The sequence below is a fragment of the Rhipicephalus sanguineus genome, chromosome 4 (genome assembly GCF_013339695.2).
Source record: "Rhipicephalus sanguineus isolate Rsan-2018 chromosome 4, BIME_Rsan_1.4, whole genome shotgun sequence".
Lineage (NCBI taxonomy): Eukaryota > Metazoa > Arthropoda > Arachnida > Ixodida > Ixodidae > Rhipicephalus > Rhipicephalus sanguineus.
Window position 1 is genome coordinate 159,939,454 of NC_051179.1, and position 14,656 is coordinate 159,954,109.

Genomic DNA, 14,656 nt, shown 5'->3' on the forward strand with positions numbered 1-14,656 from the left:
ACGTGTCTCTTGAATAAAAAAGAGCCAACATACTATAGCCTTGCGAACAATACCTACTCGTCCATAGACCTCAGCATCACATCTCCATCACTTCTGCCCCTTCTAACATGGAAAGTCATTAATAATCCCTATGGAAGTGACCATTTTCCTATAGTTCTGAGCACCCCAATAGTTAACGAATGTCCTCCACAGGTTCCCAAATGGCAAATTGACAAAGCCGATTGGGAACAGTTTCGTAAAATGGCTCTCTTAAGTTGGACCAACATGCGTGCTTTAAGCATAGATGAAACTGTAGACTACTTTACAGCTTTTTTGATTGATGCCGCAATGAAGTGTATCCCACAAACAGCTGGACTGCCCGGCAAACGACGTGTGCCGTGGTGGAACACTGAGTGTCGAAACGCGCGCAAAAAACAAAATAAAGCATGGAGGCTGCTTCGGGACTCGCCGACAGCCGAGAATCTGGACAGTTTTAAAAGCATAAAGTCACAAGGCAGGAGAACTCGCCGACAGGCAAGAAGACAAAGTTGGCAGAAATTTTTATCGGGAATTAACTCATATACACAGGAGGCTAAAGTCTGGAACATAGTTAATAGGGTAGCAGGCCGACAAGCGCATTCACTTCCCCTAGTAAACACACAAGGTGACAGCTTGGAAGACCAGGCGAACTTCCTAGGTGCACACTTCGAACAGGTGTCCAGCTCGTCACACTACACGGAAGCTTTCCAACGACACAAAGCAAAAATCGAACAACAGAAACTAGAGCGCAAATCCACAAAACACGAGGAAGCATACAATGAACCTTTCGGCTTAGCTGAGCTACAGACGTCGCTGAACTCATGCAATAAATCCGCCCCAGGTTCCGACCGTGTTGTATATGAAATGTTGAAACACCTGCTTACTGAAACCCAAAAAACCCTCCTTTCTCTGTACAATGCTGTTTGGTTTTCCGGCGAGATCCCCTCGGCCTGGAAAGAAGCCATCATAATTCCGATTCTGAAGCAGGGTAAGGACCCATCCTCAGTACCCAGTTACAGGCCAATAGCCCTAACAAGTTGTCTGTGCAAGGTTTTTGAAAAAATGATAAATCGGCGGCTTCTACATTTCCTCGAAGCCAGCAACTCACTTGACCCATACCAGTGCGGTTTTCGAGAGGGTAGATCTACCTCTGACCACCTTATCCGTATCGAGGCACAAATTCGCGACGCTTTTGTTCACAAGCAATTCTTCCTTTCGGTGTTCCTCGATATGGAAAAGGCCTACGACACCACATGGCGATTTGGAATATTAAGAGACCTATCCCACTTAGGTGTCCGAGGAAAGATGTTAACCATAATCGAAAGCTATTTGTCCAATCGCACGTTCCGTGTTCGAGTGGGTAATGTCTTGTCCCGAATATTTGTCCAGGAAACTGGAGTGCCGCAAGGTGGTGTTCTGAGTTGCACACTTTTTATTATAAAAATGAATTCCCTACGTCTGTGTATTCCACGGAATATGTTTTATTGCACATATGTTGACGACGTGCAGATCGGTTATAAATCTTGCAACCTTTCAATGTGCGAACGGCAGGTGCAACTTGGTTTAAACAAGGTAACCAAGTGGGCAGACGAGAACGGGTTCAGCCTTAACCCGCAAAAAAGTACTTGCGTATTATTCTCAAGAAAGAGAGGCCTCCATCCCGATCCGGACATTGAGCTGCATGGTCAGCGGCTACCTGTGAAAACGGAGTATAAATTCCTCGGCGTAATTCTAGACACGAAACTAAACTTCATATCACACATAAAGTATATAAAGAACAAGTGCTTAAAACCATGAATATTTTAAAGGTATTGTCACGCACTACGTGGGGTAGTGACAAGAAGTGTCTGATGAATCTTTATAAAAGCCTCATACGCACGCGCCTAGATTATGGGGCGATAATATATCAGTCTGCGACACCAAGCGCGTTGAAGATGCTTGACCCTGTCCACCACTCGGGTATTCGTCTTTCTACGGGTGCTTTTCGCACCAGCCCCGTGGAAAGCCTCTACGTCGAATCGAACGAGTGGTCGCTCCACCTGCAGCGATCCTACATGTCGTTTCTATACTATCTCAAAGTGAACGCAGACAAGGAACACCCCTCACACCCCACAATAAATGATTTATCTAGTTCTGCCCTTTTCGACCACCGTCCCTCGGTGCGACAGCCCTACTCACTTCGTGTGAGGGGCTTAGCTGTGGAAACGGGTGTGCCACTTTCCGAACACTGTCTATTGGCTCCCGCTGCACAACTACCGCCGTGGCGGTGGCAGCTTATAGACTGCGATCTTTCCTTCATGGAAGTAACGAAACACGCGCCTATTGCACATATCCGTACATACTTCCTTGAACTGCAACACAAATACACTTGTGCAGAATTCTTTACAGACGCCTCAAAGTCCGATACTTCTGTGTCTTACGCAGCCGTTGGGCCATCCTTTACGGATTCCGGTATTCTACACCCTGAATCAAGTATCTTCACGGCAGAAGCTTACGCGATACTTGCGGCCGTTAAACACATTCATCAATTAAAACTACAAAAGGCAGTTATTTACACAGATTCTCTAAGCGTGGTAAAAGCTTTAAAAACTCTGAAAAGACACAAAAACCCCATCTTTGTCTCGCTGTATTCTCTTTTAAGCACGATCTACGCACTTGAACAACATGTCGTAGTGTGCTGGGTGCCAGGGCACCGCGAGATTCAGGCAACGTGTTAGCGGACCAGCTAGCAGCATCTGCCCACGAAAACAGGCACAATACATCCTTAGCTATTCCCCCATTAGACCTAAAACACTTCCTGAAAAGAAAGCTCAGAGCCTTTTGGCAGACCACATGGGATACGCATACACGAAATAAGCTACACGTTGTCAAACCGCATCTGGGTAATTGGCCGCCAGTATCGAAATCACGCCACACAGAAGTTACACTCTGCAGACTTAGGATTGGTCACACATACAGTACACACACACACCTTCTGTCCGGTGGCGAGCCACCTTTGTGTGATAGATGTGGCCAGCCACTCACTGTCCTTCACATCCTTATCCAGTGCAAGGAACTCGACGCTATCAGAAAAAAGCACTTTTCATTTCCCTACCAACAGCAATTTCCACTTCATCCTTCAATGTTCATCGGTAGGGACCCGCTTTTTACATACCAGTCATTGTCTGCCTTTTTAAACGATGTACAGAGTTTTCATGTTATATATCAAGGTGATCCGTAGCACGGCCTCTAAACAGAGGTCGCTGCTGCGGTGAATACGTTAAAGATAGCACTTGCCTCGCGGCCCTTGGACTCAAGGGCATTGACGAGGCAGTGGTGCTGATGTCATATCTTCATAGTTTTATTCTTGCGACCACTTGTCATTAATTCCACTGCACATATTTCACGTCACTCTCATGATTTTAATATATATATATGTTTTACCCGCCTTTAGCGCGAGGAACTTTAAGGCCCCTTTACAGCTACTTACCGCAACCATTGTTCATATCATTGTCTCATGAACTGGCGCTCTTTGGCCATCAATTGGCCCTTGCGCCATTAAACACCACATATCATCATGAATGGCAGGTTATTAAAAACCCATACGGAAGCGACCACTTCCCTATAGCGATAAGCTTAACAAAACGAGACAGTGGTTCCCCCCAGCTTCCTCGTTGGAAAATTAAGTCGGCAAACTGGCAGCTGTTCGAAGAACACACATATCTACAGTGGGATGACATTGCTTCCTCTAGCATAGACGACGCTGTGGCGTATATAACACATTTTATTATAGACGCTGCTGAAAAATGTATTAAACAAACCAACAGACAAATTAGAAAACGTCGTATACCCTGGTGGAATGAAGAATGTAGGGAAGCAAGAAAAAAACAGAACAAAGCTTGGGCTTTACTTCGCGACCATCGAACAGCTGAGAACCTCGTTAATTTCAAGCAAACAAAGTCGCAGGGCAGACGAAAGCTGGCAAAAGTACATATCTAACATAAACTCTTATACGGATGAGGGTAAGGTGTGGAATAGCCTAAACAAAATAAATGGCCGGGAAACACAACCACTACCCTTAGTAAATACCGAAGGCAATAGCATGGAAGACCAGGCAGACTTTCTGGGTGAACACTTTCAACATATTTCTAGCGCATCCCACTATAATCCAACTTTCCTGAGGTTCAAGGGACGCGCTGAGCGGGAACGCCTTGAACGAAAGTGCGCAAAAGATGAACTTTACAACCGTCCGTTTAATGTAGCCGAACTCAAGGCCGCTTTGAACTCCTGCCACAACTCAGCACCAGGTGGTGATCGTATAATATATGAGATGATCAGGAACTTACACCCCGAAGCACAGAATTCACTTCTGTCTCTCTACAACACCTTGTGGGCAGCTGGGTACATTCCAACGTCTTGGAAAGAAGCCATTATAATTCCAATACACAAGCAAGGGAAAGATCCGTCCTTAGCCAGTAGCTATAGGCCAATAGCATTGACGAGTTGCTTGTGCAAACTCTATGAAAAAATGATAAACCGGCGATTAATCTATCTTCTCGAAAACAACAACCAACTAGACCCACTTCAGTGCGGCTTCAGGGAGGGTCGCTCAACACTAGACCACCTTGTTTGCATTGAGGGAATAGTTAGAGATGCCTTTATCCATAAACAGTTTTTTCTTTCCGTATTTCTCGACCTCGAGAAAGCCTATGACACAACATGGCGATTTGGAATCCTCAAAGACCTGTCCGCGTTGGGTGTTCGGGGCAACATGCTCAAAACAATAGAAAGTTACCTGTCCAATCGCACTTTTCGCGTTAGAGTGGGAAATGTCCTGTCAAAACCGTTCACTCAAGAAACTGGTGTGCCACAAGGAGGAGTGCTTAGCTGCACCCTCTTCATTGTAAAAATGAACTCCCTTCGTACGGTTATTCCTCCCGCAATGTTTTACTGTGTATGTGTTGACGTCCAAATAGGCTTCAAATCATGTAACCTTTCAATCTGTGAGCGACAAGTTCAGCTTGGCCTGAACAAAATAACTAAGTGGGCAAATGAAAATGGTTGTAAGATAAAACCCCTTAAAAGCTCGTGTGTTCTTTTTAACAGAAAAAGAGGCCTTGTATCAGATCCTGAGGTTACGCTGGATGGACAACGCTTGCAGGTCAACAAAGAACATAAGTTTCTAGGTGTCATTCTTGACTCAAAACTGTCCTTCATCCCACACATCAAGTACATTAAAACAAAGTGCCTAAAAACAATGAATATCCTAAAAATACTGTCACACACAACCTGGGGAAGTGATAGGAAGTGCTTAATGAACCTCTACAAGAGTCTTGTCAAGACACGTTTAGACTACGGAAGTGTGGTGTATCACTCTGCCGCACCAAGTGCGCTGAAAATGCTTGATCCGATTCACCATTTGGGCATACGCCTAACCACTGGCGCCTTCAGGACGAGCCCAGTACAAAGTCTCTATGTGGAATCAGACGAGTGGTCACTCAGTTTGCAACGGTCATACAATATCTTCACGTATTTTCTGAAAGTGAATGCACAATCTGAACATCCTGCTTATCCTACTGTAAATGATACAGGATGTGCCACACTATTCTACAAGCGACCGGCACTAAGAGAGCCGTTCTCACTTCGTGTCAGGAAGCTTAATGAAGAAATGGATGTCTCGATTGTTACACACCATGTAATGCCTCCGGCGAGACCACTCCCGCCATGGCAGTGCCAACAAATTGACTGTGACATATCCTTCATCAGAACTTCCAAACATGCTGCACAAGCGCATATAGGGCCCACGCGCTGGAGTTTTGAGTACTGAGGCGGAGCCTGGTGGCGTGCGCCGAAGTTGCTTGGGTAGTAAAAAATGGACGCCGACCGGCGAGTTACGCAGTTCTCAGTTGCTTTAAGCGTTTTACTTAATTTTGCGCCTAGTTTTCAGGCTCAAAAAGTGCTTAAAACGTACGCAGGAACTTGTCCGCTATGCCTGCAGAGTCTGACATGTTTGACGAGCGATCCCTTCTTCAACAAACCGTGCCGAAAGCAGGTGGTCTGGGCGACGGCTGTGAGCAGCGCGCGGTCCCGAAGCGCGATCGCCGCCGTTATTGTTGCGTGGTTAATTGCCTCGAACATGAGGGTAAGGATCCTAATGTGCGGTTTTACTGGTTCCCCTGAAAGCCGTACGAAGTGGAGCGACGGAACCGCTGGATACGTGCCGTCCGACGTGTGAAGGGAGTACGCGAGCAAAACGTGGTTTGCAACGTAACGTGCTGATCACTTTTTGTACGCGCGTGCACGCGTTTATATATGTATATATTCCCTGTGTGCAGTCCAGACGGCACGCCGTGGCTGCCGACGGCGATCACGAGGATATGCAGCCGGCATTTCGTGCGAAACGAGAAAAACAATGCCATGAGTCACCCTGCGTATGTGCCTACGATTTTTCCGGCAGCTTACAGCCGGCTGCTTCCAGCGGCCGGCTGTAAACATTGCGCGCCGTCGCTTCTCGACCGCCACCGCACGCTGACAGAATTTGACGAATTCCCTAGAAGCAAATGTTGAAAATTACGACCGTGCATGGGGAAAAAGTGTGTTTGCGGCAGAAAACGGCACACGACGCGAATGCGCTCATTCGGGCCGCCGACGGCTAGCCTTCGTCACTGGACCTTTCTTGATTCCCTTTCGTCGTGTAATGCAAATCATGTCGGCTCTCTTAACAGCAATCTTTTCGTTTATGCACTGTCGTTAATCGCGCGAGCATGCCTCGTAAAACTTAACTCGAGTTCAACGTCGTATGAGATTCGCTGCACTTGCGAGTTCCAGCGCGCCGAAATGGTTCCTTCAATATCCTACACGTCGCAAACATACGTGACGTTGACGAGCTTCTTGCGTGTACGCAGATTGCTTGGCCTGAAGAACTCAGCCACGCCAGAAACTGGCCGAGATCCAAAGCGCAGCACAACCGACAGCGGCGGCTCCGTTGCGCATCTGAGCTTAGTGCTGCATGCGGCCGCCAGTATGACTACTCGAAACCAAAGAACTTGTCGTAGGGGGCGCTTTTTAGCACCGTTTTCGCAGCGCCGCCTGGGCAGCCAGTCAGGCCTATACCTACACATTTTCTTGAATTACAGGCAAAGTACTGTTGTGCTGAGTTTTTTACTGGTGAGCGTCTGTTGGTAAAAACAGAGCACAAGTTCCTAGGGCTAATTCTAGACACAAAACTTACGTTCATACCGCACATTAAGTACATAAAAAACAAGTGCATCAAAACTATGAATATTCTAAAAGTGTTGTCACGCACTATGTGGGGTAGTGACAGGAAGTGCCTGATGAACATTTATAAAAGCCTTGTACGCACGCGCCTAGATTACGGGGCGATAATCTATCACTCTGCGACACCAAGTGCTTTGAAGATGCTTGACCCAGTCCACCATTTGGGCATTCGTCTTTCTACGGGTGCTTTTCGCACCAGCCCCGTGGAAAGCCTTTACGTTGAATCGAATGAGTGGTCGTTACACCTCCAGAGATCTTACCTATCTTTTGTATATTTCCTCAAGGTGAACGCAAACAATGAACACCCCTCACACACTGCAATTAATGATTTGTCCAGTTCTGAACTTTTTCACAACCTACCTTCGATGAGACAGCCCTACTCACTTCGTGTGAGGGGCCTAGCTGTAGAAACGGGTGTGCCACTTCTCGAACACTGTCTAATGGCTCCCGCTCCACATCTCCCGCCGTGGCAGTGGCAGCTTATAGATTGCGATGTTTCTTTCGTCGAAGTTACCAAGCATGCGCCACATGCACATATCCGTACACACTTCCTTGAATTACAATACAAGTACCCACACCCTGAGTTCTTTACAGATGCCTCAAAGTCTAACACTTCTGTGTCGTACGCAGCCGTTGGTCCATCCTTTTCCGATTCCGGTATTCTGCACCCTGATTCCAGTATCTTCACGGCAGAGGCTTACGCGATACTTGCGGCCGTTAAACACATACAACAATTAAAACTACAAAAGGCAGTGATATATACGGATTCCCTAAGCGTGGTAAAAGCTTTAAAAACTCTGAAAAAACACCAAAACCCTGTCCTTGTGTCGCTATACTCTCTTTTATGCACGATCTACTCTCACAAACAACATGTCGTAGTGTGCTGGGTGCCAGGGCACCGCGAGATACAAGGAAATGTGCTGGCGGACCAGCTAGCTGCATCCGCCCACGAAAATAGTCAAAATACATCCATGAATATCCCTGCACTAGACCTAAAACCTTTCCTCAAAAGAAAGCTCAGGGCCTTTTGGCAAAGCACATGGGACAGGCATACACAAAATAAGCTACACGTTATCAAACCACACCTTGGTAGTTGGCCGCCAACATCAAAGTCACGCCACACAGAAGTTACACTTACCAGGCTAAGAACAGGACACACATACAGTACACACTCATATCTTTTGTCCGGCGACGATCCACCTTTGTGTGAGAGATGTGGTGAAGCACTCACCGTGCTTCACATTTTAATCCATTGTAATGAACTGGACATGCTTAGAAAAAAGAACTTTTTACTTCCCTACCGACAACAATTACCACTTCACCCGTCAATGTTTATCGGTAGGGAACCGGTTTTTAAACACCAGTCACTCTTCGCGTTTCTAAACGAAGTCCATAGCTTTCACATCACACACCCAGGCAGTCCGTAGCGCGACCTCTGAAAAGAGGTCGTTGCTACGGGAGATACATTAGAGAAGCACCTGCCTCCCCGCCTTTGGCCTCAAAGGCCTTGAGGAGGTATTCGTGCTCACACCATATCCTAGTTCTTTATCATGACGACCATTTGTCATTCATTCTCTATGCGCATGTTTCACGTCACTCCCATGATTTTATTACCGATATGTTTTGCCCGCCTTTAGCGCGAGGAATTTTAGGCCCCTATACAGCCACTTAACACAACCATTGTTCACTTTCGCTATCTGGTCGTGGCGCTCTTTGGACATCACATGGCCCTTGCGCCAATAAACATTATATATCATCATCATCATGTCTTACCTCGGACAGTTGTGTAGTAATGCCTCCTAGGCGAAACAGCAAGTGATAAACACGTGGGCAAAACTAACTTTACATAATTTGCATATTACAAAGGTTTAAAACGCGTATTCCGTGCTGTTTGTTTCATTACTCTCGTGCGCATGCGCACTGTGCTGTCGCCATGTTCTAACTTGAAGCAAGGAGAGGGGAAGGCTTACGAAACGCGATTGCTCACTTGTTCGTGTTGAAGTCGAGCGCTGCTCGAGCCGCACTTGCTGAGGTGCGCGCTTTAAGTCAAGTCGGGTTTATGAATTCGGGGGTTCGTTTTGCCCAGTTTGGCCGTCGCTCGGCTGCTCCGTCACGGCCGCTCTGGAGGCGCTCGCTCGCTCATTCTTTTACGGTCTGAGCACCAGGCGAGGGGGGGGGGGGGGCTGTTTTCTGCAAGTAGCCGGGAATCGCTATTACAGAGCAGAAATAATAATAATGATAACTTGTTCAAAAAAACACAAGGTAAAAATAACATGAAATAGCACGTGCTCATATAGTCTTAGGCAGGCACTAAAGTATAGCAAAAAAGACGAACCCAAGTCGCACCACACCATGCCAAGTCCCTGCAGGCACACTTCCTCGCAAGCCCACACGAGTCCAGATCAGCGCCTTTCAGATGCAGTATTCAGTGCGCTGGTGAATAGATGAGAAAAGTCTTCAGATGGAATAATGCACGCCGGAGACGAAGAGGAAACAAACAACTTTCAGAGAATCCTTCCAATATTAAACGATGTTCTGATTGGTGCTACAACAAAACAGTGCGCGTGAAGAACTGATAAAAGAAGACGCCGCTGGAAAAACACGGTCGTGAAGCTCGCAGTTTAAAGGATCACATCGTTCACAGCATGGAATGCTTCAGCGTGGGCTTGTGACTAAAACCAGAAGGCATGCCATTCTGATCTGTTAACTGTTTTGTGTAGTTAACAAGAATAATGTGGAAAAACTTTTCAGAGATAATATGAGCGAACACTGGCCTGACTGTTGTTGACACCTTCCATACAGTACAGGCGCGGTCAGTCTGCGAGCTATGTCTCGACAGTCAACTGCAGAGTCTCGAGGATTGCCGTTCGAGGACGATATTTGACTGCTTTCTCGAAGAGCATCACATTTTTGTCCAGCATTCATAGTGGCACTTGCTCTGGGTAATGTAGATCATGTGTTTCTTGCTGACAGAGAAGTTGGTACAAATGACTGCTCGTCTTGTCGTCACTAGCATGGCGTCGCAGTACCGAAACACCACACTTGCTGCGAGAATACGCTTGGTAAGAAGAAAGAAAAAGAACGCGCAAAAAAAGACACGCCTTCCTTGCCATTTTCGTGATTTTATCATTTATAGCCATTTGGCGCACCTTTGCTGCGCATGTTTTCTAGGCCTCCATACAGCCTACTTACAACCACTCACTTTCCTTCGCCAGACCATCGTACTTAGATTGAATAGCAGGTCTTGGCGCTCATTGGCCAGAACTGGCGCTTGTGCCATTAAAACCCTCGTATCATCATCATCGAATCAGGCACCCTGTGCAGCCGAAGTGCCTATTAAAGGCCACAATGATCTGTACTGACGCTCTCGCAGGTCCATCAACTGATACGCACACATGAAGTTCTTTCAAACAAGAGGCCAGCAAGAACACGCTTCATCAATCGGTGGTGTAGTGGTAGCTTGTTAACGATATGCTGTAAGGGCCATACTGATGTCTTAGATCACTTCGAAACAGGACACCCCTTGCACTTTCCTCGCCCAGAGCTGCCTCAAATGAACTTGCTCCGAGAGAAAGCGTTTGCGCTGAGAAGCAGATTTATTATGAGAAACAGTATGCTTGTGAGGTACAAATATACAGCTAAAGGTGATATGTATTGACTGCTAGTATGCAGCCTATAAAAGCGGCATACGTACTAGATGTATGCGGCTTGTTAGGCTTGCTTGATGATCACACGGTCAAAATTCACTCTTCAGTTTCCCATCGCCATTTCGGAGCAGGTTCGGTGCTGATTGCTAACGAAAATTGCTGTTTGGAACAGCATTACTCTTTTGGAGCAATTGGAGCTGCACTTCCATTACTGAAATATGCAATTAATATCAATGTAAAATTGACATGAATTCGAACAATGGCAGGATTTGAATAGTAGTAGGCTGCAAATTTTATAGACAATATACGTAAAATAAAAATATATTCATACTTGGCCGTCGGTAGACGCTGATAAAAAAAAGTGAACGAAACGCAGAAGTGAGACTTCGTGGCGGTACGGAATTCCCCCTGACAAGGTGGTTTCACGACAAGGCAGGCCGGTCGCGCAGTGAAACCATCTTTAGTGCGGGTTACATGTGGTGCAATATGTCTATTCATTCTTTTCAAATACTTTCAAAGTTTGTATGAACGGCGGAGCGAATTTGACAACTATAACATGTGCTCGATTATTTGCACAGAACTATTCGGAAAGCAACTGCCAAAAACTGGCTGAACAAAAGTGCACTGCCGAAATTCAGACATAACAACATGAGGAGATCATGCGTCCATGCGTGCTACAAAGGCTCTGGGCGATGCCATCGCGGAATGCTGCGGCAGAGCGGGTAGATGCATCGTCGCCTTCGGCAGACTCGGTAGACGATACATCAGTGCCGCTGTCGCTCACCTCAAGTCTTCCACGATGTCACCGCATCGTCGAGCCATGTTGCGCAGCACACAGGATGCAAGCACAATTTGCACTGCATACTTGATGCTGCCGACGTCGATGTCGTAGAGCCTCTGGAAGCGGGCCTTCAAAATTCCGTAGCCCTGCTCAATGACCACTCGCTGCCTGGTGTGGGCGTAGTTGAAGGCCATCATCCAAGGCTCCCATTTCGTCGTCTCGACGTCGTGTGGCGGTAAGGTGGCAGCAACCACATCTTCAGCGAATACGCATCATCTCCCACGAGGTAGCCTACTGCGACGTTTCGCATAAGGCGATAAATATAGTTGAAGGCACTTGTAGGTTCAGTAAGTCGGTAGGGAACTGGGCTAATTGTGCGAATTGGAGATTTGAGGCATCACAATATCTATAATGCGTGAAAAAACGGCGTCGTGTGAAACAATTATCAGAAACAATTAATAATTATTGAATAATTCCTAGAACAAGAAAAGTAATGCTGTGTCCGGTCGATTTTCTCGTCTCGCCCGATGTCTTTCTTGCGCTAATTACAGACATGTCTCCTCTGCAGGATATACCGATAGCGGCGCCGCCTGTGTGAACTGCGCAGGCCTGCATCTAACTGGGCTGGTTGGTACATGATTGAGACGGGAAGAAAGAACACTGGACACGGGACCGTTTGTTTGTGTTCTATCCCAGCAATGAACCAGTACGTGGTTATTAGCTCAGCGCCCTCGTTTCTTGGACCTAATAATAAATTAGGTGCACGGAATATAGTAATTCACTTCATACCTTCGCACTTTGCCGCTGCTTCTTCGTAGAAGAAGCTGTCCTGGAGTACTCGAGAGTCGTGAGCTCTCCCGGGAATTCCAATGAAGACATCGATGAACATCATGTCCGCATTGCAGACGCCCTGCAAAACTATCGAGTGCAACTTCTTGCGGTTGTAGTAGCTTTGTTCCGACTCCGTTGGTCTAGCAATGCGGACATGACATCAATCGATCGCTCCGACAACGTCCGGGAGCCCCGATCGGCGGCGAACCAGCGTCATGAAAGCGCGCTTGTTCCGCTCTCTCTCGTCGCGGTCTGGCCTGCAGATTTCCCGAGCGCTAATGGAGTCCAGAAAGACCAGCACACGGCTGATAGCTGCATGTACCGTCGACTCGCTGACGTCAACCTTGTCGGCGATCTGGTACATGGTTTGCTGCGTACCTAGTCGGTCGAGCGTACACGGCAATTGCTACGAGCTACAAGCTCATAGCTCTTGCCGTCAATGCACACAATGTTCGTACTACTCAGACGGTTGTGTAGTTAGGTACGAAAGCGCCACCAGAAGCGTCTTCTCGGCCGATATTTTAGGGCGTCCTCGAAATCTCTCAGGATAGAAGTTGGATAGTTGGTACTCCTCCACGAGAGCTCCACAGGTGCTTCTCGAGAGCTGAAACAACTTCCGAAACTCGAAGTCAAGGTAAGTCGGCACGACACGTTCGACGTACAAAGGCACCCTGTGCCGATCGTGCCTTTCCAACTTTGCTATGAGCAAAGCCATAGCGAATTCGTCGCCGCTGCACTCCTTGTCATTGTCTTCATGAAGGGGTGTTCTCCTGACGAGGAGGGAAAATAATGCAGCGGCTGCGGCAAGCACCTTTTCGTCAATCATGCTTGCGGAGAACGCGGCGAAAAGAAACGAACTTTCCGAGCAGATGACGAACAATCCGACGACGACCGCTCCCTCAGCCTCTCGCGGCGCGCCGAGCAACTCGGCGTTCGATTTTACGACCTTCGGGCTCCCGCGGGCACCCAGCTTACGTGATTCTGACGTCGTTTCCTGTCAGAACCGGAATCAGTCGGCAGCCCTCGGTCCACGAGAACCAACCCAGGAATATTAAAATCGAAGATCCCCAGTGAGTATCGTGCAGCATGAGACATGTATAGTTTTTTAAGAGACGGCACATTGAAGACGACTATCAGTCCAAATAAATTTCATACCTTAAAATGTTCGGTATTTTGTATCCAACTTCACAAGCATTTTTTTTTTGCATTGCTGCTTCGTGTTAACGGTAATGTACTCTCACCAACTGAACACAATTATTCCTGATTATATCAACAGTAGAAGGGCTACTTGCTGTCATTACCAGATGTGCGATGGGAACACACTCATGAGCTCAATTGCGTTATCATTCGGCGCATTTCAATATGGTCAATGCAGGGAAGAGGAGGTCCCATGCTTCGGGCACCAACGCAGATCACGAGTTCCTTGGGAAGCAATGGAACTATGAAAGAGAACTCAAAATAAAGGAAACACAGGTGGAGCTGGAAAAGATAGCGTTAAGAAGACATGAACTTGAAGCTAAGGAAAGCCAGTCGGAAAGAAAATATAAGCACAAACAAAGCAAGTTGGAAAAAGAATACACGCTGAAAGAGAAGGAGTTGGAGCTACGCGCTCAAGAGGTCAAAGCACGAGAGCAGCAGAATGAATTGCTCAGCAAGAAGCAAAAGGCTTTATTGCTAATTCTTGATGCAGTGGTGAACAAGTTCGCGAAATAATAAAAGTAAAATGCACACAGTGCTGGGTGAATGTTAAAGAAAAACTTCCATGCCCTGCATCTACTTGCATGCCCTGTGAGACTGTTCCGCATTGCGCATTTACGTATGTGCTTGCTTCCACTGACAACTGCATAGTCGGCTTGAGGTAATACGTAAGAAAAGGTGGTTCTAGGTCAAAATATGAAGAGACCTGGTTGCCGTACAAACATGCGTGGCAGTTAAGTATGACGGCCACTCTGTACATTTGAGGTACAGCCTGAAGTAACATCTTCTGTTTTTTTTTTTTTTTGAAATCTAAGAAAGCAAATTCGGAGCTTATTTTACCAAAAACCCCATTCTACTGACTGCCTGACAGCACTCATGGCAGCATTGAAAGTCTCCTGCTGTACTGTTTTCCTTGACCCTCCAT